The sequence below is a fragment of the Diorhabda sublineata genome, chromosome 7 (genome assembly GCF_026230105.1).
Source record: "Diorhabda sublineata isolate icDioSubl1.1 chromosome 7, icDioSubl1.1, whole genome shotgun sequence".
In the NCBI taxonomy this organism is placed as follows: Eukaryota; Metazoa; Arthropoda; class Insecta; order Coleoptera; family Chrysomelidae; genus Diorhabda; species Diorhabda sublineata.
Window position 1 is genome coordinate 22,396,473 of NC_079480.1, and position 27,051 is coordinate 22,423,523.

Consider the following 27,051-nt stretch of genomic DNA (forward strand, 5'->3'; position numbering starts at 1 on the left):
ATTAAACGATGAAAGACGTTATTCTTCTTTTACTGTTAGCCTTTTTCTTTAGAGCTATCAGCCATAGTAAACATGAATGTTAGTTTAACGATTTTCGTTATGAGACATAAAAAAAAATAATCTTATAGTTTATAATTCAGCTAATTATGTGTGATTTAAATAATTATATTCAATTTTAATTGTTTTATTGTATATTTTAATAGTTCATTTATGAATTAATAGAATCCCTCTTTGAAAAAACTATTTATCTATGAATTAAACAATAACCGACGTTATTCTTCTTTTATTATTGGCCTTTTCCTTTTGAACTATCAACCAAAATAATCCTGAACGTTAATTATTTGACTCAATTCAGTAATTTTCGTTCATTAGCTTCAGGATTCAATATTTCGGTTTCCGTTTCAGTTTTCAGTGTTTCGGTCAAAGAAAAGAAATAAAAACAAACTTTTAGTGTATTATTTATTTCATGATATATGATTTAAACAATTCAATACAATTTTTGTTGTGTTAGTGTAGGATTCAATAGTTTATCAATGAATTAATCGTATCACTCTATAATCACCTATTTATTAATGGATTAAAAAATAATTGATGTTACTTCTATGAACTAACTATTTCTCTATGGATTAAACAATAAATGACGTTATTCTTCTTTCACTATTGGCCTTTTCTATGGTTGTTTCCAGTCTTTTATGGAAATATGAAGGAAATCTCTTCTCTTTTATCAATAGTATCGATAAGATGCTGTGTTTACTGAATATATATATATATATATATATATATATATATATATATATATATATATATATATAACATAAATTTTTAATTATGACGTAATATTCCGGCTATTTAAAAATGTGTGTGAGTTCATATTTCGACGTAATTTTCCCGGACTACCGTATGCGAAGCCGTTCTACGAATTTCAAGTTTATTATAATCGAAACGTCGCCCCGATGTAAAATAATGCCAAAGGAAAGTTGCGAGGAGTTCGATACAGAATCGAATTGAAATATGATCGCTAGAATACATCACAGTAAAACGTAAACTGGAATTTATTTCCAACATGATTAAATTTGTATTTCGATGGATCATATTATATCTTCGAGATAAAAATTCAAATTCAAAACGAAAAAAAAAACAATAATTCGAATGAGACTCTTTTCATTTCCGTATCCGCGGAAATAAATTACATTGACGTACTTACTTCGAAATAACAAAAAAATATTTCGAAAAAAAAAACCGTCGATGGGGGATGTGAAATAACGAACGAGAGCTTCAAGAGTTTCGCGAAAATCTCCTTTCCTCAAAGAACGGTACGCGAGAGAAACAATTTTCCCGCTAAACAATAGAATAACGAAAAGGAAAATTTGAAAATTAATCACCTCTGAATTCTCAGTCATTAAACAACATGGCGCTGTATTCAATACTAAAGGAATAGTTGGTATATTATCCGCGAAACCCTTTATTAATGGTTTTGGTTTGCAAATACTTCATTATACGCTACTATGATGATATATATGTGTATATATATATAACTCTTCGCAGAACTGGATTGAGCGGAACATCGAAATACATGAATATGGAACAAAGCAAACCGATCACTTCGGAAATGCGATTCTCCATACGAAAAATCGTATGGAAAATAGTTTCACATAACTTTTAAATGCTTTAGCTCTTGAAAATTGATTCAACGCTCTTATAACTCCTCATAAGCATAGACTGAACTCTTCGACTTCATTCATTATGAATAAAATGAGCTCTCAAAAATAATTTGATAAGAACTGAACATATATTGTATGTTTTAAAGATAAAACTCATTTTGAATCACATTTAGGTCTTATAATCATGAAATGAGCTCCTAGAGATGATTTAGTTGGAGTTGTGATCATTTTTCAATTTGTTTGATATCAAATTCATTTTAAAAGAATCTTTAGCTCTTCAAAGTACTGTTAGACATCATTTAATAGAATTTAAATGAGCTATTGAAGATAACTCATTTAGAATTGAAATGAAGCTCATTTCTCTAAGCTCAAACTCATTTTATTACAAAATCAAATGCATTTTCAGCTTTTAACGATCAATAAGCATCATTTGATAAAAATAAAATGAGCTCCTGAAGATAACTTACCCACAATTGTAGTTAAGTTCATTTCTATGAGCTCTAACTCATTTCATTGCTAAATTAAATGCTTATTAAGCTTTTCACGAGCTTTGATAAGAATAAAATGAGCTCTAAAGATAATTTGATAAGAATTGAAGTGTTTTTAAATATTTGCGAGCTCCAACTCAATATAATGTGAATTTAGGTATGTATATAGCTCTTTAAGGACAGGATCAGAGCTCTTGGGAATCATTTATGAGATTAACATGAACTCTTGGAGATAATTTTTTTGTAATTTTTTCAATTTACGAACTCAAAATCGTTTCAATGCAAAGATATAGCTCTTTATAGACTAAATATGAGCTATTGATTTTTATAGGATAGGAATAAATGAGTTCTCGAAGTCAATTTCAATGGAATTCAAGAGATATTTCCTCAAACTCATTTCAGTACAAAATTTAATCCATAATCAACTCCCTATGAACTCTTAGAGATAATTTAATAAAATGTTATTTTTTGATATTTCCGAGCTCATACTCGATGTAATGTAAAATTAAATGCTCCTTAAGGACACGGAAATAGCTCTTGGACATCATTTAGCGGAAATAAAATGAGCTCCTGAGAACAAATGTTCATCATAATGAGTTATATTTAATAAAAATAAATGAGCACACAAACGAAACGTTAAATGTAAATATAGCTCTTCGTGAGCATGAAATGTGCTCTTGGACATTATTTAACAATATTTAAATGAGTTCTTAAGTATAATTTACTTATAATTGATATGGTTTTCCATTTTTTTCGAATTGAAACTCATTATATAGCATATATAGCTCTTTATGGGTATAAAATGAGCTCTTGGACATTATATAACAAGATTTAAATGTTTTTAAATATAATTTACTTATAATTGACATGATTTTCTATTTTTTCGAATTGAAACTCATTATAAGGCATATATAGCTCTTCGTAGTCATGAAATGAGCTCTTGGACATTATTTAACAACATTTAAATGAGTTTTTAAGTATAATTTACTTATAATTGATATAGTTTTCTATTTTTTCGGATTAAAACTTTTATGGGTATGAAATGAGTTCTTGGGCGATATTCAATAGAAATGAGAATAATGTTACAGTTGTTAGTGTTTTTTGTTCATTTTTCCACTTCCATCCACTGAGAATTTGTCGCGCTTTAAAATTTCGAAAGAAAAACACACCGAGTCGGTTCGGTTCTGTTGATGACGAAAAGGCATTAGCGGAGGTGTTACAAAAGCTTGAAAATAATGATGGCATCGTGAATATCCTCACTGGATTATGATTGTATTGTAGGCGAGATGCTGTGAATGAATAGAGTCATTTAAAAGGTTTCGGTTAGAAAACGGAACACAGAAGATGTGATGGGAAACTTTGTTCTGCAAAAACAATGGTCTCCAGTTCGAGCCCAGATATTTACGACGAAACCGTTTTGCTTTCCAACTTCGAAAAGTGGTACATAAATCGTTCAAAGTTGGGTATCTACACAGATAAAATTTTTTCAAAACAATTTCGATTCATACGAAAATAACTATTTCAATTGTCAAAATTTGGTTTTTCTCGAAGACGCTTTTCAACTGCAACAAAAAGAACCGACCTTGTGTATGACTAAAACTAGGCGGGGCTATTCATTGTATGTAATGTAGGGGAAATGAAACACGAAAGTTACTCATCCATCAAAAATTATGTAGCTTCATTTTCAATACGTTTCCATACATATTTAACATAGAAAAAAATATTTACTTCCATATCTGACATAAGAATCTATTAAAGAGAACACGCGTAGTTCAAAATCCACTAAGTCCCATTAAAATTATTACCTTTCAGTCAAAGAAGGATAAAAGATAAAAGGACTTTGATGTTTAGGCGCTTACGCCTCGTTTTCACATAAATACCGTATTATATACCATACTTTGAGGTTAGAAAAGATATGAACAATTTTCTGGATAAAATTTGACATAATTATAAATATAAATTATAAACAAATACGCCCTGGAACTACATTTTAAAATAAGTTAACAACAAAAAAGAAATCGAAAAGTACCCGTTTTTATTTATCGCCCTCTATAAACTAGATGTTTATCTATTAATCGAGAAACCTCTATACATAGACAATCTATCTATGGATTAAACGATAAAAGACGTTATTCTTCTTTCACAGTTAACCTTTTTCTAAAGAGCTATCAGCCAAAATAAACATTAATATTGATTTAGTGATATTCGTTTTAAGAAATAAAAAAAACAATCTCATAGTATATTATTCACCACATTATGTATGATTCAAATGATTCGAGTAAATTTTCATTGTTTTATTGTATGTTTTAATAGTTTATTTAGGGGTTAATCGAAGCCCTCTATAATCATCTATTGATCTATAGATAAAAAAATAATTTATGTCACCTCTATGAACATCTATTTCTCTATGGATTACACAATAATTATTCTCTCACCGTTGGCCTTTTCCTTAGGAGCTATTAGTCAAAATTAACTTGAATGCTGATCATTAGTCATTAATTTAGTTGAAAACTTGATTTTTGTTTGTAAAATATATAAAAAATCTCGTAGTACATTACATAGCTGATAATTAAACACTTCTAATCAGTTTTATTCTATGATTTAATAGTTTATTTATGGATAAATAGAATCCCTCTAAGAACAATTTATTTATCTATGAATTGAACAATAATTGACGTTATTCTACTTTTTTTACTGTTGGCCTTTTCCTTAGATGGTATCAGCTATATAAAGCATCTTTTTAGCTAGATTTTGATCCGTTTTTAAGTTATTACATCCTATAGTGACCATAGATCAGTATTGAATTGTCAGTTTTGATTTCTTAAGATATTATAGAATGAAATTTTCTAGTTATATGAAAAATCCAGACATTTCCAGAAATAAGGAAACCGGAAACTCAGAAACATTTCCATTTAGTCTTAATCGAATTTTACTTAATAAACGATTGTTTTATTACACGGAAATGAAACGTCTCTTCGTTAAAAAAAAACTACTAATATTTTCCAATTCATTTCCGATTTAATGATCGTCAGAAATGGAATTGAAAATTAATTAAAATCGTAAATGGTTGCAATCACAAATATGTCTCATATAGAGAGTTCAGTTGCGGTATTTCTATATTCATCAGTTGCAAAATTGGAAAAAAAATAAATGAATGTATAATTTGAAACATGTCAAAACGTGAACTAATATTTCATAAAAATATTACCACAATATTTTCCGTGGTTATTACATTGCAAAAAAATCTACGAATACAATTTTTACCACAACAGTAAAAAAATTACGTGACACTCTGTAAATATGTTAAAATGGAATGAATCAAACAGAAAAAAAACAACTTCAACCGAAACTAAAGTGTCTTATTCTTATATATAAAACTTCAAATTTCAGTTCAATGAATTTGATCTTGACGGAAATCTGATTCCATACAAACAATCCAGAAATAAGGCCTACAATCTGGATTAGTTTGGGTATAAAAATATCTTTTGAAAAGGTTTGGAATCACCAGAAAACTTCAAAAGCAGATAAACCCTTCTGGCAACCACATGTAACGAACAAAAAAAAATTTACGCAGTTCACTATTATATTTAGAGGATTTTGTAACCTATTTTCATTCGAAACATACAAAAAACATTCTAATATTAAATTAAAACCAATTTTTATAAAAAAAAATAGATAAATGAAATCAATTTTCGTTCGTTTATTGTTTGATTCAATCTTTTATTTATGGATTAACAAATCCCTCTATGATCAAAATATTTATCTATGAATTAATAATGTACATTATTTTTTTTATTGTTGGCTTTTTCCTTTGGAGCTAACCAGCAAAATAAACTTTAATTATTTGACATCAATTTATTGATAACCTTCATTTTTGTTTGTAATAAATGAAAAATTATCTCGTAGTTTTTACAAAATTCATACTTAAATAATTCCAACTAATTTCAATAATATTTTCACGTATTAATCGAATCCCTCTATTAACATCTATTTATCTATGGATTTCTTGATGATTGATGTTATTCTTCTTTCACTGTTGGCCTTTTCCATTGGAGCTATTGGTCAAAATGTATTTGAACATTGATTATTAGTCATTAATTTAGTTGGAAACTTGATTTTTGTTTATAATAAATGAAAACTAATCTCGTAGCATTTGCATAGACATAATTAAACAATTCCTACTAATTTTCATTCTTTCATTATTTGATTTAATATATTTACGTATCTCAATTGAAGCCCTCTATTAACATCTATTTATCTATGGATTAATCAATAATTGACGTTATTCTTCTTTCACTATTGGTCTTTTCCATTAGAGCTATTTTGGTCAAAATTAATTTGAACGTTGATTATTAGTCATTAATTTAGTTGCAAACTTGATTTTTGTTTGTAAAAAAAACTCGTATTACATTACATAGTTCATAATAAAACAAGTCTAATCAATTTTCATTGAGTTATAATATGTTTTAATATATATTTGTACCAATCGAATCCCTCTATCAACTTCTATTTATCTATGGTCTAATCAATAATTGACGTTATTCTTCTTTCATTTTTGGCCTTTTCCTTTGAAGCTATCCAGCAAACTAAACTTTAATTTCAATTATTTGATTTCATAGGTTTTTTTTAAGATTCAAACTCTCCCAACTTTTATTTATATATGTATAAATTACGGTTGTTATTCACACCGTTGTTTTCTGCAAAATTGAATTTTTACGATCCCTTTTTCGTCACATACACTCAGTCTGCGTAATTAAATAATATCCTACCGAAGGACGCATGTGAAAATGGACGTTCTCGGTTTGCTCCGAAGGAGCGTTGAGGGTCCTCGAAGTCCTTTTTTACCTTTTTTTTTGTTCCTTTGTTGTCAAGCAAGCCTCAAAGAAAATTGCAAAATTCACGTAAATGTTTTGAAGAAGCTCTCAACTCAACATTTATTGATAATTTTTTTAAAGAAGTCGAGATAAAAGGCACAAAAGAATATTTTCCAAACTGATCTCTACAGATTTTTTTATCAGTTCATAATGGTGAAAATTATCGAAATAAATTGTGTTTTTTCGCATTTAAGGTTAGAAATACTCAACTTGATATATTTGTTTTCGATTCGGTGCAAAAAAATCAATCAAAATTCCACTTTTCCGCAAATAAACGCTCCTACTCGTTAAAAGCTTTCAAGTCGGTATAATTTCCATTTCTCCACATAATATCACATCATTTATTAATCAACAAGTGGAAATTGTTGACTGGAGTTGTTAGTCCTTTGAATTTATGTCACTTCACGACAAATCCGGACTCACTAAGAGGCACATCCTCATTCTAGTCGAGATTTCTGGTTGGTAATAGGAAACTGTAGATAATTTCGTTTCCTTTTACCTTTCTTGTCCTTCCTGCCAAATGGAAAAGCCACAGACGAAAATTTCTGACACGGTTTACACCTTGATATAAATACCACGTTTAATTTACTATCAGAAAAAGGTTTCGAGGGTCATTATATCATCTTCATTAACTTTATAACTTTTCGCAATTAATTGACACTCGTTTCGGGTTTAAATTCCATTGGAAAGTTCGAACAATGAAGTATTGAACTCATATAATAATTTGAGACAACCTTTATACTACTACTGATATTTCAAGAAGAAATATTCATGAAAACCATATATTATTAACATCAATGTTGGATATGTTGTATTTAGAAAGAAAATATATCTTTCAACTGCCATGTTACGAACGTGTTTCTTTGTTTTTTTGGGGAATTTTTCTCCAAAATAAAACTACTCGCGAATACTAATAAATTTTTAATAAAAGAGTCAAAAATGTTCAATGTTGAATAGACATTATATGCATTATTTAACGCAATAATAAAAGGTAAATCATTTTTTTCACCGAAAATATATAATATATGAAATTAATTTTTCGTGTTTTTATAAGGTTCAAGATCTAGATGATTCACAATCCATTATAAATGTAATAGAAATTTTAATAAAAAATTCTATATTTTCCTATTACTCCTCGTATATAAAGTAACATTATTTCTTATCTGAAATATTGAATCACTTCAAATATAGTTAAATGAAGACGATTTAGTCGAATTGACAGCTGCCTTCAATGAGAATTATTAGATAAACGGCACTATTATATAACTATATAAATGAACTTGTTGTGACAGTTACTAAACTGGTAATCCAACGAATATATCTATTTAATCCAGTTATCTATACTATGATGAAGTTAATTTGGAACGTTCGAAGGATATCTATAACGTAAAAGTGTATTGACATTGTCCTGATTAATGACGTCGTAACTTAGTCAGCTGACAGTTATTCAAAATATTTTGATTGTATTTCGATGATCTATAACTATTTTTCTAGGTTATATACAAGAATATCAATAACCGTACTAAGAAAACTGTTATTTTTTAACTCTACAAATATAATAAGCAGCTCCCATCTCTATACTATTAAATATTATTTTACAGATTTCTACGATACCGTAGACATTTGAGGTTCGTAGTTGTAAGTGAAGATGGCGCGATTGACAGGTTAATTATCCTACTTGGTTATGGTTTGTTCACGTTTTACAGTTAAATATAGAATTATTCGTGAAAATATGGAGATAAATAAGAATAGTGATTAGAAATGTCGAGGGAAATAGAAAAAAGTTAAGAAAAAGAAATGGATATATAATAATGTCGTAGGAGAAGAGAAGAATTTGTGAGAATATCGTAAGAAATAGTTTAAATGTCACAGAAATAGTAAGTAAGTAGGATTTGTGAACATGCCATGGTTAAGAAGTTTAAGTTAAACTTCGAAATATGAAAGTAACCAAAAATTTCAATTCACATTTTGCTAAATTTCTTTAAGAAGGTACAAAAAATTCGTAAAAGATATCAATTGCTTGGAAAAAAAATTATTATAGTCAGAAAATAAAGTAAAATTTATGAACATCGGATTTTCTGGAAAACGGTATATTTGATCTGGAAACTAACTTGATTTTTGAATTTTTCGGAAAAAAATACATAGTATTACATAAATGTAAGCATATATTTTCAGTATTTTCAGCTTTGTTGTAAAAAAATCCAGAAATTTAGAAAAATTTTGACACGCTTGTATAAAAAATTCAATATTTTTGAAGCCAATTGAGATAACTAATTATTTTTGACATGAATGAATTGAGAAAGCCTGAGCCTTAATAACTTTTAATATTGAATTCCTTCTGTATTGTATTCGTGAGAAATATACAGGGTTAAAGTTGAAGTAGATTTATTTGGAAAATAACACTATACATATTCATAATATCTACAGTTGTGAAATGGCAATGTTATAATACAAGAAAATCGAAAGGTGAATGTTGATTCTATCATAAAAAAATAGTCAACTTTTTCGTCATTATACAAGGCGAGTTGTGTAACATAAAGTTACAAGTTATGAAACAAAATTTCAGATTTCAAAGGGAACATTCTTTACTATGAAAATAGCAAAAAATTTTGTTAAATTTCTATACAAAGAGGTTTTTTAATAAGATTAGTACGAAAAATATATCAGTTACCCAGAAAAAATTATTATAGTCGCAAAATTAACGAAAATTATATATTCTGGAATTTCCAATAAATTCTATCTAAATAATTAATAATTAATTTCATATCTATCCAAAACTCCATCCAAAATATAAACGTAAAACGAAAAAAATGAAATCTAGTTTGTTAAACAGTTATTTAATAACTGAAAAAAGTATTAATGAAAAACTCCCAACTCTATATTACGTTAACACATTCCAGCCACATGGTAGACATTTGAGGTTCGTAGTTTTAAATAAAGATGGCGCAATTGACAGTTGCTGATGCTATTTCATTTCATTGAATTTTATTTACATAATGACAAAAATTTAACAAAACGTTAGAATAAATTGAATCTTACTAAAAATTAATATTAAATATAAATCGTAAAATGTGTATATAAGTAGTACAAAGAAAGTTTTTTTTTTATTTTTTTAATGCCTTCACTTCGTTCCCTCGAAAAGAAGACAATAACCAACAACTTCACGGAACGTCAAACTTCTGGTTCACTGATTTTTATGATTCGTTCATCTTTTGTTATGTCGTGTTCACCCAATTAATAAACCAGACAGGGGAAATTTTTTAAATAAATAATATTCTTTAAGAAAACAAAAAAGATAATGATAAAAAATATTTCGATATTTCTTAATACGTTACCTATCGTTTCAAGTAACTTTATATACTTCGATTATGCTATATCAGTCGTTCGGCACGTGTTAGGACACACGTCTTCGCTACACGTGCATTTTGTATATTAGATTGTAGCAAGGGTATAAAACATCGACATATATCTTCAAGTCAACTGGAAATATAATATATAAATCCCGAAGCTTTTATGAGGAACGACGTCAACGGTACTCAATCAAAAAGCAAATGTAGGCCTTTGATGGATGTGTTGCAAAAGGTCCGCCGTCCTGTCGGACGCGCTATATTCGATTACGACCCTTTCGAGTTAACAGTAGCCCTAATTTAAATACGGTTACAAGTGATTGTTCTTTTTTTTATTTATGTATCGGTCAATGAAATGCTTTTTTTAAATATACGAGGTCTGGTTATTAAATAACGAAACCGTTTACGAAAAAGGGTTTTATTATAAAAATGTATACTACATTCGAATGCTACCCTTCAATATACTCCCCAACCCTTGCCATACGTTTTAAAAAATATTAAATATACAAATATGTTTCTTTTCAAACAATCCCCGTATAGGTAATTTCATATTTTAAGGGTGATCGGCGTGGGTGTATCTACCACGACCGAAAAAAAATTAAAAGGCCCGCAGATACAACCCCATCAATCCGAAAGCTTCTTCGGCATCTTTAATTTTCAAAGGAATGATTGCCACTTTTGAAAATCGTTTCCTAGGGCGCGAGGAAAGTGTAAAAGGGCTAATATCTACCAACTTGAGTGATAAATTAGCCGATTTCCATTTGCGATGTTGTCGGTTTTAATAAAAAATCATTTTAATAACATATTCCGCATTCAACCTTGAATGAAACGAACCACGTGACTTGGAACAGTCGGTGACGCCAATAATAAGTATCATTACGAACTTGTCCACTCATATAAACCGTGAAGCAGGTACTGTTCTATTTTTAAATAGAATCTAAAATTTGGCGAATGCATCGGTTATTCGTTGAAATTGTAAATGGTGTAAAGTATTTTTATGTGACCATTTTTTTCATGGTGACAATTTCTAAAAAGACTTTTTTGTTTTGTTCCGGTAAATTAGAGATTTCCGGTGAATCGAATATTATGGAAAGTGAAATAATGTAAATAATTTGAATAAATTAGATAAGTGTGAGTTTCGGTGATAAGTTTGTTAGTAATCCCGTTATAACGAACTGAACGAAAGGCTGAAGAATCAGATGAAGAACTTCTCATGATGACCAGAAACGACACCAACATGGTGGTAGGTCTTCTGCTCTATGAAATACCACCTTAAAACGATTAATGAGATATAGGGTGAGGCAATTCAATGTGATTATTTGATTTTACACGGAGAAACACGTGCTGTTGCGAGTTTTATAAAGCACGGCAACGTCGCTTTGCCCCTAAGGGAATCGTTGGTTATTTTCTGGAAAGTTTGCGTTTCGATATTGAAAATATAATAGAATAGAAATCTCGCTTACTACCTTCTCGTAAACATGTTTTTCCTTTGGAGAAAGACTCTATAGATTCCAGAATGGGATATAAATATCACGACGAGGTATTGATCTTTTTGACTCTAAACTTTCGGAATTATCGATGAAACAATCAGGTGCTTCAATAGAAAACGTTCAAATTTCCCAATTTTCTCGAATTTTTTGAAAACAGACAGCTATAATCGACAACCGATTTCTCTCTCTGTCTCTGCACGTGGCCCTGACAGAGGAAAGCTTTTCTTCTGCAGTGCAGTGATTTTTACGAAGGGTGTATCCGCCTATAATGACGCGAGGGATTTAAAAAAAAACAATGACGATGGAATATTTTAATATTTCACCCTTTTCTCCCCTATTCGTGAAATAATTCGGTTACATTGATTTCCCGAAACCAACAAAATGATTTTGTGAAATACTCGATAGCGTCAAGATCGTTTTTAATTGAAATCTCCTAATTATTCGTCACCCGGATTTTAAATCGGAGTTTCGAAACTCGAACTTCCCGACCGGTTTTATTTGTATTTAATTAATTCAAATTACATCATAAATATGGAAACAGTATAAAATAATACGAAATTCACCAACTTGTAATGCATTCTCAACTTTTAAAACAAAAATGGTTCCAGAAGTACCTCGCCTGACTTGGAGATGGCGGTATGGGTTTCTTATTTAAGGTAAGCATCTGTTGGGTAAATGGACATTTCGAAATGGAAAGTGAAGGCTTACAAGAAATGAGACGAGAAGGGAAGATGTCGAAGAGACATTTACAGTACTATTGACACAGAAAAAAGAGTCAATTAGAATATAGGCTTTCAGATAGACTCGCCATCCCTCACTTGACGTCACCAAAGTCCGATGTCCTTTGGCTTGAACCCTTTAATGTCGTTAGGGAGATTATTTGTCCAGGTGTTTAAGCCGCAGGGCACTAGACACTAGATATAAATATTATTTCAATAAGAAATCATTTAAAACATTATGTTTTCGCGATCCTATTGACTACGCCAGTTATAATTCATTCGTTCTTAAAAAATTATTGAAAAAAAAAACGAAACTATCATCCTTGGTTGAATAAAACACTTCACGAGATCCAAATGCATCCATGTGTTTAAACCGCAGGGCAATTGTTAATGAGACACAGTTAGTTATATAGTAAATAACATGTGTACGTTGAATCGTTGGCGTCAAAATTATATATCATTTCAATAAGAAATCATTTAAAACATTATATGTTTTCGCGATCCTATTGACTGCGCCAGTTATAATTCGTTCGTTCCTAGCGTGAAGTACTTCAGCGCATAACTTTTGGTGGTATAGCTTTCGAGATATTACTGCTAGCGAGGGCAGTAATGATCTACCCTCGTATACAACTTATATTTTATTAAAATTAAATCGTGTTGATAAGATAAATTTTTTGTAGGTATTAATTTAAATATTAAATAAAATTAAATTAATAAAGAGTCATTTACAAAGTGAACGTTTTAATGAAATTAGACAACAACCCTCTAGGGGGTCGAAGAAACATCCGCCCTTACTAGCGCGATTAAAAACTTCGTTTTAATTAAAAAAAAGGACTGAATACCCAATTTGTTTAGGGTGGTGTTCGCTATTTTTTATTCATATCCTTACATTAAGTGATTTGAATTAATGGTTTTTTTTTCATTTGATTTTTCGAAATAACGAAGACATTTGAATAAAAATTTTCATTTTACGTTTTTTTAAATTGTAAATTTACTTTTCATTATCTGAAATTTTTTTGTAAAAATAAAACGTCGTCTCTCTAGCTTGGTAATTACATTTCAAAATTAAAGGCAGCGGTTTCTCGTTAACAACGTTGCCAAATCATTAAAAAAGTATGATAACTAAGCAAATATGTAAAGTATTATTTTTATTTGTGGATTTTTTTTTTTCGGATGCGAAACGTAAAATTTGTTCAGTCGATCAATTCGACTGTTGAGAAACAAACGAAATTCTAGTTCTTTGAAGTCGAATTCCTATTTATATAAGCATTTCGTTGGCGCTATTTCTTCAAAGGGTGCTTTTGTACCAAAGGATAATAAATATAGATCTAGGTGGAAAAACAAGTCGATTGTATCGTGAAAATTCAAAAATACACCACTTAATCATCGTACAGGGTGTACGAATTTTACGACACATTAAAAAATGTTTGTAAAAAAATTGCGTGTTGTACAATTGGTTTTTTTAATGAAAACCTCATAGATTTAGTCGAAATCGTATTTTTTTGAAGGTTTTAATATATTCACCCTGTAGTTTTACGTTAATTTCTCGAACGATTTCCGAGAACCGGCGTATTCGTTAGAGTTTAGATTCTTCACGGTCTACGTCGTGGACGAATTCTTAACAGTATTATTCTTAATAACATTTTTTGATATTTCCTTTATGCAACATCTACGTAAATCGCTCTCCATGTTCATATAAAAACAATCGGAAAACTAAAATCCGAGAAAAAGTTGCATTCGCTAAGCTTTAGAGTCCTCCGACATAACCTGCTTCACGGACCATGTCATGGGCGAGTTCTCAACAATACGTTTTACGATATTTCCTTTATAAAACATCTGCGTAATTTAGAAACTGTGTTTAAATTAAATTTAACTGACTGTATGTTCTTTTGACAGTTGAAATTATAAATGAAAAAAAGGGCGTTCAATTTTCTTGGAGAACATCAAACAAAGTGCCTCTCATTAAATCGAATAAATTATTTACACACAACACAATGAAACTAGTACAAACCAAGAAACAAATTGGACATTATTCAACTCCCTTTTTTTTCTAATTAAAGCGAGAGATTTTAAATTTAATGACCAAGGTTCTGTCTTTGTTTCTTTCTCTGTCTGTTCTCGAAAAGGGTTATTGTTTAATTTTACTCCTTTTAAATTATGTATAACTTCACGCTTGTAAAAATAAACAGTGGCATAATTATTTCTGTTTGTTCAACAAATAATAAAAATTGAAAGAAAGAACTTCGAGACTCACTTTGATAATTGGATGCTCTTTCTTTTTATCATTATAATAATTTTTCAGACTAATGGATATCAAAAGGACACTAATTTCTATATGAAATACTACAATACATTACAAACATTGCTAGTACAATTTTTTTAGTAGCGTTTTCCAATTTTGGCGATATCAGAATGAAAACGCTCTCCATGTTCATATAAACACGTATGGAAAACCAAAATTAAAAAGTTTCCGAGAAAAAGCGCATTCGTTAAGCTTTAGAATCGTCCGTCATAACCGGCTTCGCGGTCCATGTCGTGGACGAGATCTTAACAATATGTTTCTTGATAACATTTTCGCTATTTTCTTTATAGTAGAACCTCTACGTAATTGGAAAACTGTTTTTAACTTGAATTAAAACCCGAATCAGCTAACGGTTGATCTACTGGACAATATCCAGGGAAAAATTTGAATTGAACAGTGCAAAATCACTTAATTTAGTCCATGGATAGATAAGAACATTGTAATATTTTAGATTGTCCCTCTTAACCGGCTTCACGGTCCATGTCGTGGACGAGTTCTTAACAGTATTAATCTCAATAACATTTTGTGATATTTTCTTAAAGCAACATCTACGTAATTTAGTGGATTATTGTTCAGTATTACCCGATATATCATCACAAATTAGACAACGGATAGATTGACCTGTTCAGACGAATAATCACTAAAAATTATGAGCACAATATCATCAGAGCGAGCATCAGAGAAAACAATACGTGAATTTACTACTCTAATCCATGAGATATATCCACAACGATCCAGGATATCCAGAGCATGCAGAAATAACTGTTGTTGGATGATTGCGATTACGAAAATTTACAACTTTGATTCCACTGTTGTAAACATGGAAAGTTTTTACGAACGCGTTTGCATTCGAAATGAAAATTTTATTACTAACTGGCGGCGTGAATATTTTTGTCTTGTACGACATCATTAATAATTTCCTAGTAATCGGAATAAATTTTGTAGTTTCCCTCAACACTCTACGATTTCCGGTTACACGGCTATTTATTTAAAATTTGGCAACGTGGTATATATTTACAACTCTTAAGACCAGAACACACCTATCGGGTATCTCTCAGGTCCGGCTGCGATCATACAATCGGACTAGTGACTGAAATTAATGAAATTAAATCTTTAACGATTTTTTCCTCGACAACAACGAGGAAATTTCGAAGTTACTGAATTTTTTGAGCATTCAGAAACTGACCGACGAGAGTGGTGATTGTGTATGACGAATGTGACCAGGGTGACAAGGGGTAAAAGGGAAAACTGTCGAAAAGTACACCGATAAGAAAGAACATTGTGTACTAGGGTGGTTTTAGATAAAAAATGTTTTTTCCGGTGTTTTTTCATGAAAAATAAGCTTTTTAGGGGTTGTCGTAAAAAATTTCATTTCCAACCACCGCCCTAGAGTGTACCACTTAATTTGTAATATCAACAGCGAAATATTTTAATTCAAGAAGAGAAAGTTACGTGCAAAAATTATTTCGAAAAAATATTTTGTAAAAAATAACCTGGTATGTCATAAAGTTGTTTGTAAACTCATATTTTTTGAAAACCGCGGGGTTTTTTCAAATCTTACAAAATATTCCACTCTGTATAATTAAATTTCGCGTCTTTTTCGGTATACCGCTTAGTCAGATTTTATTTTTGCGTGTAGAAAAAAATAAGGGATATTCTTAGATTGCAAGAAGTTGCACAGGAACTTTTTTCCCCAATCTAATATCCGGTAGGTATATTTGATTCAGTTGCCGCCCTATAAGAACCTTTCCCATCTGTTATTCATCCCCCCACAGGCGGAACGTTTGAATCGAATCTGTACAAACATACTGATCAAAACGTGCATTAGAATTTGAAAAAAAAAATTGCATTTTAAATCAATTACACATTAAATTCTAAATATTAAAAAGAATATTCGTGAAGTCTGGATTTATCATACAGGGTTCAGTCCAAAAAGATCGATTTTTGAATCGAATCGCAATTTGATTAATCGATCCATAAATAATCGATTTCCAAAAAAAAATTTTCCGACTTTGTATTCACGATGTAAATATGAAAAATCTGAAAATCTGGGACTTTATAGTGTCTACTGGGATCCGGGATCCTTGCGATGTTGTCGGATATTAAAAAAATGAATAAATGATCCCACGATATTCGTATTAAGATTTGCCAGTAAAGTATAAGATCAAAATGTGGAGAGTTGCTTTTCCATCTTGCGTGTTTTCGAATCATTAACCCTTTAAACGGAAATACTCAGTACATTCCGCTAATTGTAAATAATTTTATGGTTTTTACAAAAAAAGAAAAAATCGAGTGTGAAAAATCAATTTGTTTGGTCCGAGGAATCGATTCCATATCTGTCATGTTTAATTCAGCCATTTTGTTTAACATGCAGCATTGAGGTTAGGTGAGACATGAAACATACTACGTTGCCACGTTGTGTGCTATTTCATAGATGATCTTGAATTTACAAAAAGTACCATCGAAATCTTTATTTTAAACTAATAATAATAATAAATCATCAATATTAAATTGGAACATTTGGACACAACCAAATTTGAAGGAAATCTCATAAATATGCATTAAACAATTCACGCATCCCTTTTCTCTACCCACTTGACACAAACTCTCCATTATTTTCTTAAAAGGATTTTTCCTACTCAATGAATTTTTTATTATATGCGTTTTTCCTTTACCCAAATATATTCTGATAAATCCAAATTTATAGCAACCCTCGTGAACGAGGGTTGCTACTATGTTTCGAGATATGATGTGAATATGTCAAATTCGACATTGACATAATAAAATTTGACATTTTTAATGGTAGACGTAATCGGAATTAGGAACATTCATTTGAAAGTCGTCGAATTGATTGTTTATCCACCGTACAGTCCTCATTTGTCACCCAATGATTTCTTTTTATTCCCGCAGATCAAAAATAAATTGCGAGGTCAACGTTTTTATACAATTGAATGCGTTCAAATCACATGTATTGAAGGTGAAAATCATGAAAAACTGTATTTTCTGAAGAATATTTTGAAAAACAATAAACGCATCTCTAAAACTTCAGTAACAGCCCTCGTAGCAACTAAATTTCATTTAATTATTAATACAGTACAATTCTCACCGTTATTTACAATCTTACCTTGTAGACAGGGTGTCCCACGACGAGTTAAAACTATGTATCTGTTTATGGCAAAATAATAATAGTAAAATTACTGTAACTTTGTTATATTGAATGGAACATCCTGTATATTAATACATTTTTGAAATCTACGTAAAATTTTAGTGTACTTTTGTCTAAAAACTTTTTTCAGGAAATGCATACTTTTTGAGTTATTAATTTTTTTGTAAAAAATTTGACCGTTGCAGATCCTTATAAATTATTTTTTTACGAAGATACCCTTAAAGATATGAAAATGGTTTTAGTTCGGTTGCCTTAAGCAAGGTCAAACGTATTTGAATCTATGTTGAAAAATTTTTCATTTCATACAGGGTGTGTATAAAAAGTGTTTAAAGTTTTACTTCATAAATAGCAAAATTCTTAATTCATGTATACTTTCTTATACCTAAACCTTAGAGTTATCCAGATATTAAATGTTTTCTGTAAATTTTTTGAAATGCAGGTGTGGTGAAATTTTATGAAGTTAAACTTTGAACACTTCTTATACACACCCTGTATAAAATTTAAAATCTTTCAATATAGATTCATATACGTCTGATCTTGCTTGAAACAACTGAACAGAAACCATTTTCATATCTTTGAGGATATCTTCATAAAAAAATAAATTATAAAGGTCTGCAAAGGTAAAATTTTTTACAAAGAAATTAATAACTCAAGAAGTATGCATTTTTCGAAAAAAGTTTTGAGACAAAAGTATACTAAAATTTAACGTAGATTTCAAAAATGTATTAATATACGGTAGAACCGGAAGTCGGTCATCTTTGAAAATATTTTAGTTAAAAAGATCGTATCTGAAAACCCAAACTTGGCAATTTTCATGATTTTACTATAAATATTTTGCCATATATACAGATAGTTTTAACTCGTCGTTGCACACCCTGTATGTACATATAATTTTTTGAACTCTATTATCCTTACGTGTTTATCTATGATACCGCTCTTCATTTATCTAGAGCCGGCAACAATGGTGGATTCTTTTCCTTCATTTAAATTACCTCATTTTTAGGTTATATTTTGAAACGGAATGAATACAAAATATTTGCATTGCAAAACAACAATACGTTTCATATCAAATATATTTTCTTGAACGCAAACCGACCCGCATTCGTTATCTTTTGAAAACAATCACTTTGCCAACGCTACGAGTATATGACACGAACTTTGTTCATTTCTTGATAGTCGCCTTTATGTATTGAGATAACTGACAGTTGCACATAGAAAGTGAAGGTCAACTGCAATGAGAGAAATATACAGATAATTATATCCGAATTACCCTGTATAGTAGAGTAAATGAAAGTATGTGACCGAATTTAATCGAAGCACAGATACGAAACGTCGAGAAATTTGAGTTTGTGGTTTAGTCTAGTTTGAAGTCATTCGAATGTGTAGCGGCGTTCACAACGATGACCGAAATACTACGAGTAATATATAGTCTGTATTTTCCGAGACACAAACCTCGAGAAAACGTGAGCAACAGCTTAAATTATGTACTGTATTGCAACAATGGAGATGAAGATATTTTATTCTTATATATAGACGAGAAATATTTCTTTTTATATACAGACATCGGAATGTTTAGTATTTGACATTTGGCCGCACTGTTTCCGATATTTATAATCGATTGTTTTATAATCGATTTAACGAATTATATATGATGTTTCCTTACGTCAAAATCCGTCTAATCCGAATAATAACGAAAGGAATTTCGTATAACCTCGCGTGTTAAGAATATTTGTTAATTTGAGAAGGAAGAAAATTAATTATATAAATACCTTTGATATAACATAAAATGTTTCGGATATTTAGAATTTTTTCAAGTACGTTAAGGTAATAAATGATTGCGTCATTAATGAACCCACATTTTAACATCATCAATTAAAGACGACAACGAATATTCAGCCTCATCCTTTATCTTGAAGGATGTAGGGTTAGAAAATTCTAGCACCTTTCTAAAATCAACGAACCGTAAATCTCGTAATAAATTGAAATAATTCATCTTATCTTGTTTGTAGTGTCATAAAAACTTCGTTAGTCATACAGCTTTTTTCGAAATAAAGTTAGAGAAATCCCGTCGACAAATTGAGGCGAAAAACGTTCAAAAAACACTGAAAAAAATTGTATAAATTCTAAAATATTATAGCGGAAGTTCGATAAACAAAGCAGTGCCGTACTCGTAGTATTGTTATAAATCAGATATATAAACAAAAGTTACGTTTTTTATATGAAAACTACAAAAGATATTACAAAAATCAAAATTTAAATTTACACTTTAACCACCGAGGTGGATTCAGTAGAAATTTACTAATAATTAAAGATAATTAAAAAAACTGGCAACGTAGGAATAAATTATAGTGATCCTAATTGATATTTCATACTAATTTTAAGGTTATATCAACACTATACAAATGTCAAAATATTAATAATTTATATATAAAAAAAAAATCATGTAAATTTTGGTTTTTTTTCATATAATCAGCTCAAAGATGAATAATTAATTTTTTATTTTAATGATATAGAGAAATATTACGTAAAATAAAGTTTTCACCAGTTTCAATCAATACAATTTATCAAAAAAAAAGATCTAGAAACTCTAAGTTAATTTAAATATATTTCCCGAAAGATCCACCCTATATTACTGACAATCGGTGAAAGTTTTTCTGTTTGAAGTGCAATTCTAACAAATAAATTTAATTCAATTCGTTCTCGATAGTGGAGTTCCTTCTGTTCTTTGCAGAAGAAGAATTACTACCATATATCATCTGACCCATTCCTAAACGATGACCGAGCACTAAATAGGCAAAAAACACCGAGAATCCCCGCGCGCACTAAATCACGACAAAGATGATTTGTTCAAACGTGAACTTTCATTCACAGCTACGCCATTATAAAAATCCGCAAATGGACGTTGACAGGTAAATGTCCAGAAGCGGATTTGATAGTTTCTTGTTTCCCTATATAAATATAATTTAATATCAGCATTTATAAATAATTTAGCATTATACAATCTCTGAAATTCACATTAAAAAACATTTATTTGATACAACACATTTATACTTTATAGTATTTAAAACATTTGATATTCTTTATCGTCGGCCATTGTTCAAGATGGATGTTCGTTCTTAATTATTATTGTTAGGTACGTCATCTCTACTGAACCCAATCAATTATTATGGATATAGTAGAAACTTATAGTAGATAGTAGGAAACTATAAAAATATTCATTTCGGAATGTCAATATAGAGGTGGGATTGTACCGTAACTAATTCAAATGTAATAGTTTCTAAATTAGAAATTTAGCGTTTTCTAAAAAGGTAATTCTAGTTTAAAAAAACTAGCACGTCGAACTTAAATTTTTTTTTCAATTAAGTTTAAGATAATAATGATCTCGATAGAAATACGGAACATGCTTAGTTTCCAAAAAAAAATTTAGTTTAAAAAATATATATTTCTACAAATTGTAGTCATTAGTATCGTAAATCTCCAACAGATGGCAGACGGTTGTGAAATTTGTTATGATGTAAAGAGAAAATTTCAAAAAAAATTCAACTCTGAACTCTTACTAACAAGCAATCGCGCTAGATGTCGCTAATGTAGTAAGAACCCTGCGGAACACCCCGTATAATTTAATTTGGCATGAAATAAGTTTTTTTTGTTGAGATAAAATTAAAACGGCATTGGCAACGTATCATTCGTTTTCAATCCAAAAGGTTAATTAGTCCGGTATAACAGGACTGTATTTTGTTTAGAGTAAAAACTAGAGATGGGAATCTGTGGGTTTTAAAATAACGGTTTGTGATACCACTGAAATAAATAATATTGAAACTAATTTTGATTATCGTAATATACAATTATGATATTATATACAGCCTTGAATGTGAAATAACGGAAATCTATCATTAGAACGATAGGTGTTGATTAATTAACATTAAGGTTACTTATTACTTTCTATCGGTTTACGGTGACTAAATTTCCAAATTATAACCGCAAATTCGCGACTGTAACCGATATTATTTTATTACAATTAAATTTATAATATAAAAAGTGGGTCACGTCGTGTGACCTTGCTTTATACTATGTTTAATTGACCTTTTGGTTATTGTACGTGTCGGAAAAAAGTTCTTTTGCTTGTAAATTCCTTTTAACGCATTAAAAACAACGTTCAGTCTGGAAAAATCATTTTTCCCTTCTGTATGTTCATATTAGTCGGTTTAAGCTTCGAATGGTTCTCTTGAGACACATTTTTCACACTTTTCCAGGGACATGTTTCATGTCCGTCGAGTTCTGACTATTTCATGATTTTTTAGTTGCTAACAGGAAGAATCCTCCATTTGTGCTTTTCCACCAGGACGTCACGAATTAATCTCGTTTCTTTTAAAATTACATTAAAAAAGAACGATATTTCCGTGGAGTTTTGGGTATAAGAGAATAAAATAATCATAGATGAAAATTGACGTTTTATTATTTTTTTTTTAAACAATTCAATTTACAATTTAGGAAGCTTACATTTGAACCGGCAACGGTGCAATCCCACCTCTACACATGTCATTGACATTTCGAAATATTTTTACTACTCATCCGGATTCGCCGGTCGCTGGTTCAAATCCCGTACATGCACCATTAAAAATTCATAATATTCGAATATATAATTTAGAAATAAATTACTTAAACACAAGTTCTAATTTCGTAGGTTTAAAGGCCTATAACTCAGAAACGAGGGGTCGTATGAGCATTATTTTCACGTCATCGAGTCCGGAACACCTTGTATACAAAAAACTACTCAATACGCGCCAATATTTGAAACAGACTCGAGATTGGCAGGAGATCTAATGAGAACAATTTTTATTAGATTTGGCAACATCTAGACGCCATTTTCGACTGAAAGTGTGATATAACTTTCTAAGTCCGATTCGTAATTAAAAAAAAAGAAAAAAAATTTGCAGCTGGCAATATCATTATTTACTCTAGAAATTTATAGATCAGATAAAGACCCGTTTTAGTCGTAATTACGTCTGCAAATTAACCTATGAACTCAGATGTGTGTTCGTTTGATGCACGCCATATGCCGCCTTACATAAATCGCTTAAAACGTCGTAGCGTGTTGCCAGTTGTTCATTTTCGATTACTTGGTATCAAAACATTTTTTTTTCTTTATAAAAATACTCGATATTGATTTAAAAATATTTGGTTTTGTTGTACGCAAACGTCGAACGCTTTTCATTTCATTTCGTAATAATATTTGAGGTTAACTTATCTCTTCTAAGACACTGAAGAATTTTTGTGTTGTTTTTTAGGTTAATTAAGATTTTTCTTGAAACTAATATACGTTTATCTATATTTAAGTCGTATTTTCACAAGGACAATTGAGGTCATGTTATGGTTAATTTCGTGAACTTCTTCCTGTTGTGGGAGATAATCACGATCGTCGTTATCGGAATTTATGTTTTAACAAGATGAAACACACATACTGAATTGAAGGCGGACTTCTATTTTATTGTTGTCAATTTTTTTTAAAATTACGTGCCCAAATAGAGGTGGCCTTGCTCATCACTCAAAGAGGTTTGCACCCACTTCTATTGACGAGGCTCTTCTGAAGACGACGATGACAGTTTCTATACCTACATATATTAGACGGACGGAAAACTGAGCAAACTAATAGGGTTCATTTTTAATATTTTGTTTCGTACAATTTTTACAATAAATTTAATAATAATCAAAATACGATTCGAATATATTAATGCATTTAAATGTTCTTGATTTTGGGTCTCTTCTGTTTTAAAATTAGTTTTTCCACTTTTTCGACTTTTCTTTAAGACTATCAAAATTTTAAAATAGAAGAGACCTAAAATCAAGAACATTTAGATGCATTAATACATCAAAAGGTCTAAAAAATAAAAGAGAGAGAGATAGATTCGTTGTGTGAAGGAAGGAGAAGGAGGATTTTTTTGGGGAATTTAGGTATGTTTGATTCGGCCCTACTATAGGAATTTTTTTCCTCTGCAGAGCTGTCTGAGAGAGAGAGAGAGAGAGAGAGAGATTCGTTGGGTAGAATTTGGAAGGAAGGTTTTTTTTGGGTAATTTAGGTATGTTTGCTTAGGCCCTGATATAGGAATTTTTTCCTCTGCAGGGCTGGGTTTGTGGATGTTCTGTCTGTCTAAGAATACATTTATATACAAAGTTAATGTTCTTCACCTTCTGATTTGTTGGAATACGACAATATATACGGGGAATAGAACGCAGACTTTGATAGAATCTGTCATAACATTATAATAGTTGAAGAATGTATTTTTCTCTTTTTTTATACGTCTATAATATATAATATACAAAAGACGGACGGGAAACTGAACAGAAGAATAGAAATAAATTTATTTAGTTTTGCAAATCCGCGCGAATACAGCAGTTGGCAACAGCTAGTTGAATCTATAAATTTACTATGTGTAATATACTAGGTCGAGGTACGAACCGAACCGGAACGGTTCCGTCGAATTCTACCGTTTAAAATCAACGGCGTCATACAAAAATTACCGACGTTGCCAAACTTTTATATAAGTACGATGAGAATATTAGTTCTTTTATACAAAATTAGATACTTATTATTATTTTTACGTAACTCTAATAATCGTTTCGAGGTTATATATATTTACTTAACCGGAATCCACATTTACGCAAGACAATGATGGTAACCATTATTGTTTCTTAAGAGCTTGTTTGGTCTGCGGACTTAAATAGATTCAAGGACATCGATAATTGATAGACAGCGTTGAATTGAAAAATTACAAAGTTTCTTTGTTAACTATTAAGTATACAAGGTGAGTTTTGATTATTCATTCGAAACAATCGAGTTTGTTATTTTTTCCAGAACAATTAATATAATCGAAATTTATTGACAGTAACATTGTTATGAATATGTCAAATCTAACAGTGACGTTTGACATTTTTAATGGTGAACGTGTTGTCATACGAGTGGTATTCGAGTTGTTTACAGTTTTTTAACAGTCAAAACATCGAATTGATGGGATGAAGTCCTTGTTTGGCGCCCATTAACTTATTCATATTTTAGTTGATCAAAAATAAATTGCAACGGCAATGGAAAATATTTTGAAAAACAATAAACCGTATCTAATCTCGAAACTTCCGTAGCAACCTTCGTATATGGTTGAACTTTACATTTGCATGATGTTTTATTTTGAATAAAATGAATTTTCTTTCCTACAATTTCCACTTTTCACAAGTTTTGAGTACCGAATTTTTTTAAATACAGTAAAGCTTAGAATTTAGTCAATTTCTACTATAAGAATCCGTTTATGATCGACTCGAATCACCGCTACAATTTGAGTGAATTTGAATTAATAGTTAAATGAGGCTCTAAAAATGATATAAAACGATAGAGGTTGAAGAAATGATTGTTAATTAAAATTTACTTTCTTGATACAGTCATTAAAAATCACCTGGTATTTACGTAAGCTGAGAAACATAAAACATTTGTTCATTCAAGTGATTTTAAATTATTCGACAATGATTTCTCTTTTTGTTTTTTTAAATAATATAAATAATTCAATTATTATTCAATAAATAGTTATATTAATTTGAAATGTTGTAAAAATTGTGGTTATATACCTTATTAAAAAGTAATTTAGACTTTAAACAATCAAAATTAAGATAATAGTGAATGAAATGATTAATAGACTTACAACTATATGAAAACTGTAACAGTTGTTGCCAGATTTTATTAAATATTAACGATGGTAATTCGGTTTATATAGTTATCCCGCCAAAAAAGTTTAACGACTCATTTTAATATCGTGTAAATGAAATAACTGATTATTTAAGGTAACGAAATAAATTTAGATACAACTCTGTATCAAAATAAAAATAAACTTATAATGAAATTGAATTTTAACAAGAAACGAAAGTATGTCAAAGTCCATTTTACACATAACCTAACAACGAATATATTAATTAATAAATATGCAATGAAATATGAAATTAATTCACTCACCGATATAGCGAAATTCAAGTTCAGCAAAATCCACTTTCTACAAGATATATCATATATATATCTCACTTTCAGCTTTCATACACTTCTAACACATTAAAAACACAAAACTACATAGATATTTATTGGACACTAACATGAAAACATCATATTCGGATTTAGTTTTAGATTTTAATAGGAATAAAAAGTTTTGGGAAAACTTACGAAAACATCGCCACTGGAAAATTGATAAGAGCCCGCGAAATTCACTTCGTTCCACGAAAATCAACTGCGAACTGACAGAAACGAATGCTAATCAAACTAGAAGAGGAGTTGGTGGCTAAAAGCAATACCAGATGGCGGTACCGGCTCAAGACTGATCAATAAACTCGTAACGGAGTGATACGTAACTGAGAGCAGAATTAAGAGACGTAAATTACGTCACAACGATTCCTATTAAATAATTAATTAATATTTTATATAGAATTAATTATTATATTATGAAATATATCGGAGAATTATAAAAGAAAAAACATAGTTTGTTAAATTATTATATGACACAGTAATTGATATATAGGGTATTATCGAAAATATATAAATGATATTTTAGTTCAGAATCAAGTATATTTACAGGATTGGACTTAGAGTGTATTATTTCGTATAATTATGATAAAAACTTGAATTAAGTTGTTGAATGAAATAAGAATTATATAGTTATATTTTTTCACTATAAATTTATATACATAGATATATTAGTAAAAGTAGATTCAAATTGTGATATAGAGAATATATAGTTCAGTATAATAATCGTGATACCTCTTAAATAAGTGACAGCAAATTATACCCTGACAGATGCTCGCTTGCCGAACACGTTTTCTATGAAGGTCATTCTATGAATTGTAAATATAAATTTAAGATTCAACTACAACAACGCGTATTTTTTAGAAAAATTAACATATATTGCTAAAAATGATCAATATATTAAAAAAATTGATTTTAACAACGTTACTATAATTTATGCATATTTAAAAAAAA

The 27,051-nt window shown here is 29.9% G+C and overlaps 1 protein-coding gene across 2 annotated transcripts in view; it reads right to left on the bottom strand.

The window, feature by feature from the left end:
- The window catches only part of LOC130446891 (furin-like protease 2), a 186,492-nt gene extending 160,175 nt beyond the window's left edge, over nt 1-26,317 (bottom strand). For both annotated transcript variants that reach the window (XM_056783399.1, XM_056783397.1), the window contains exon 1: nt 26,041-26,317. The gene's annotated coding sequence lies outside the window, so the exon portion shown is untranslated. The remainder of the gene's footprint in view (nt 1-26,040) is intronic.
- Between the last annotated feature and the right edge of the window lie 734 nt (nt 26,318-27,051).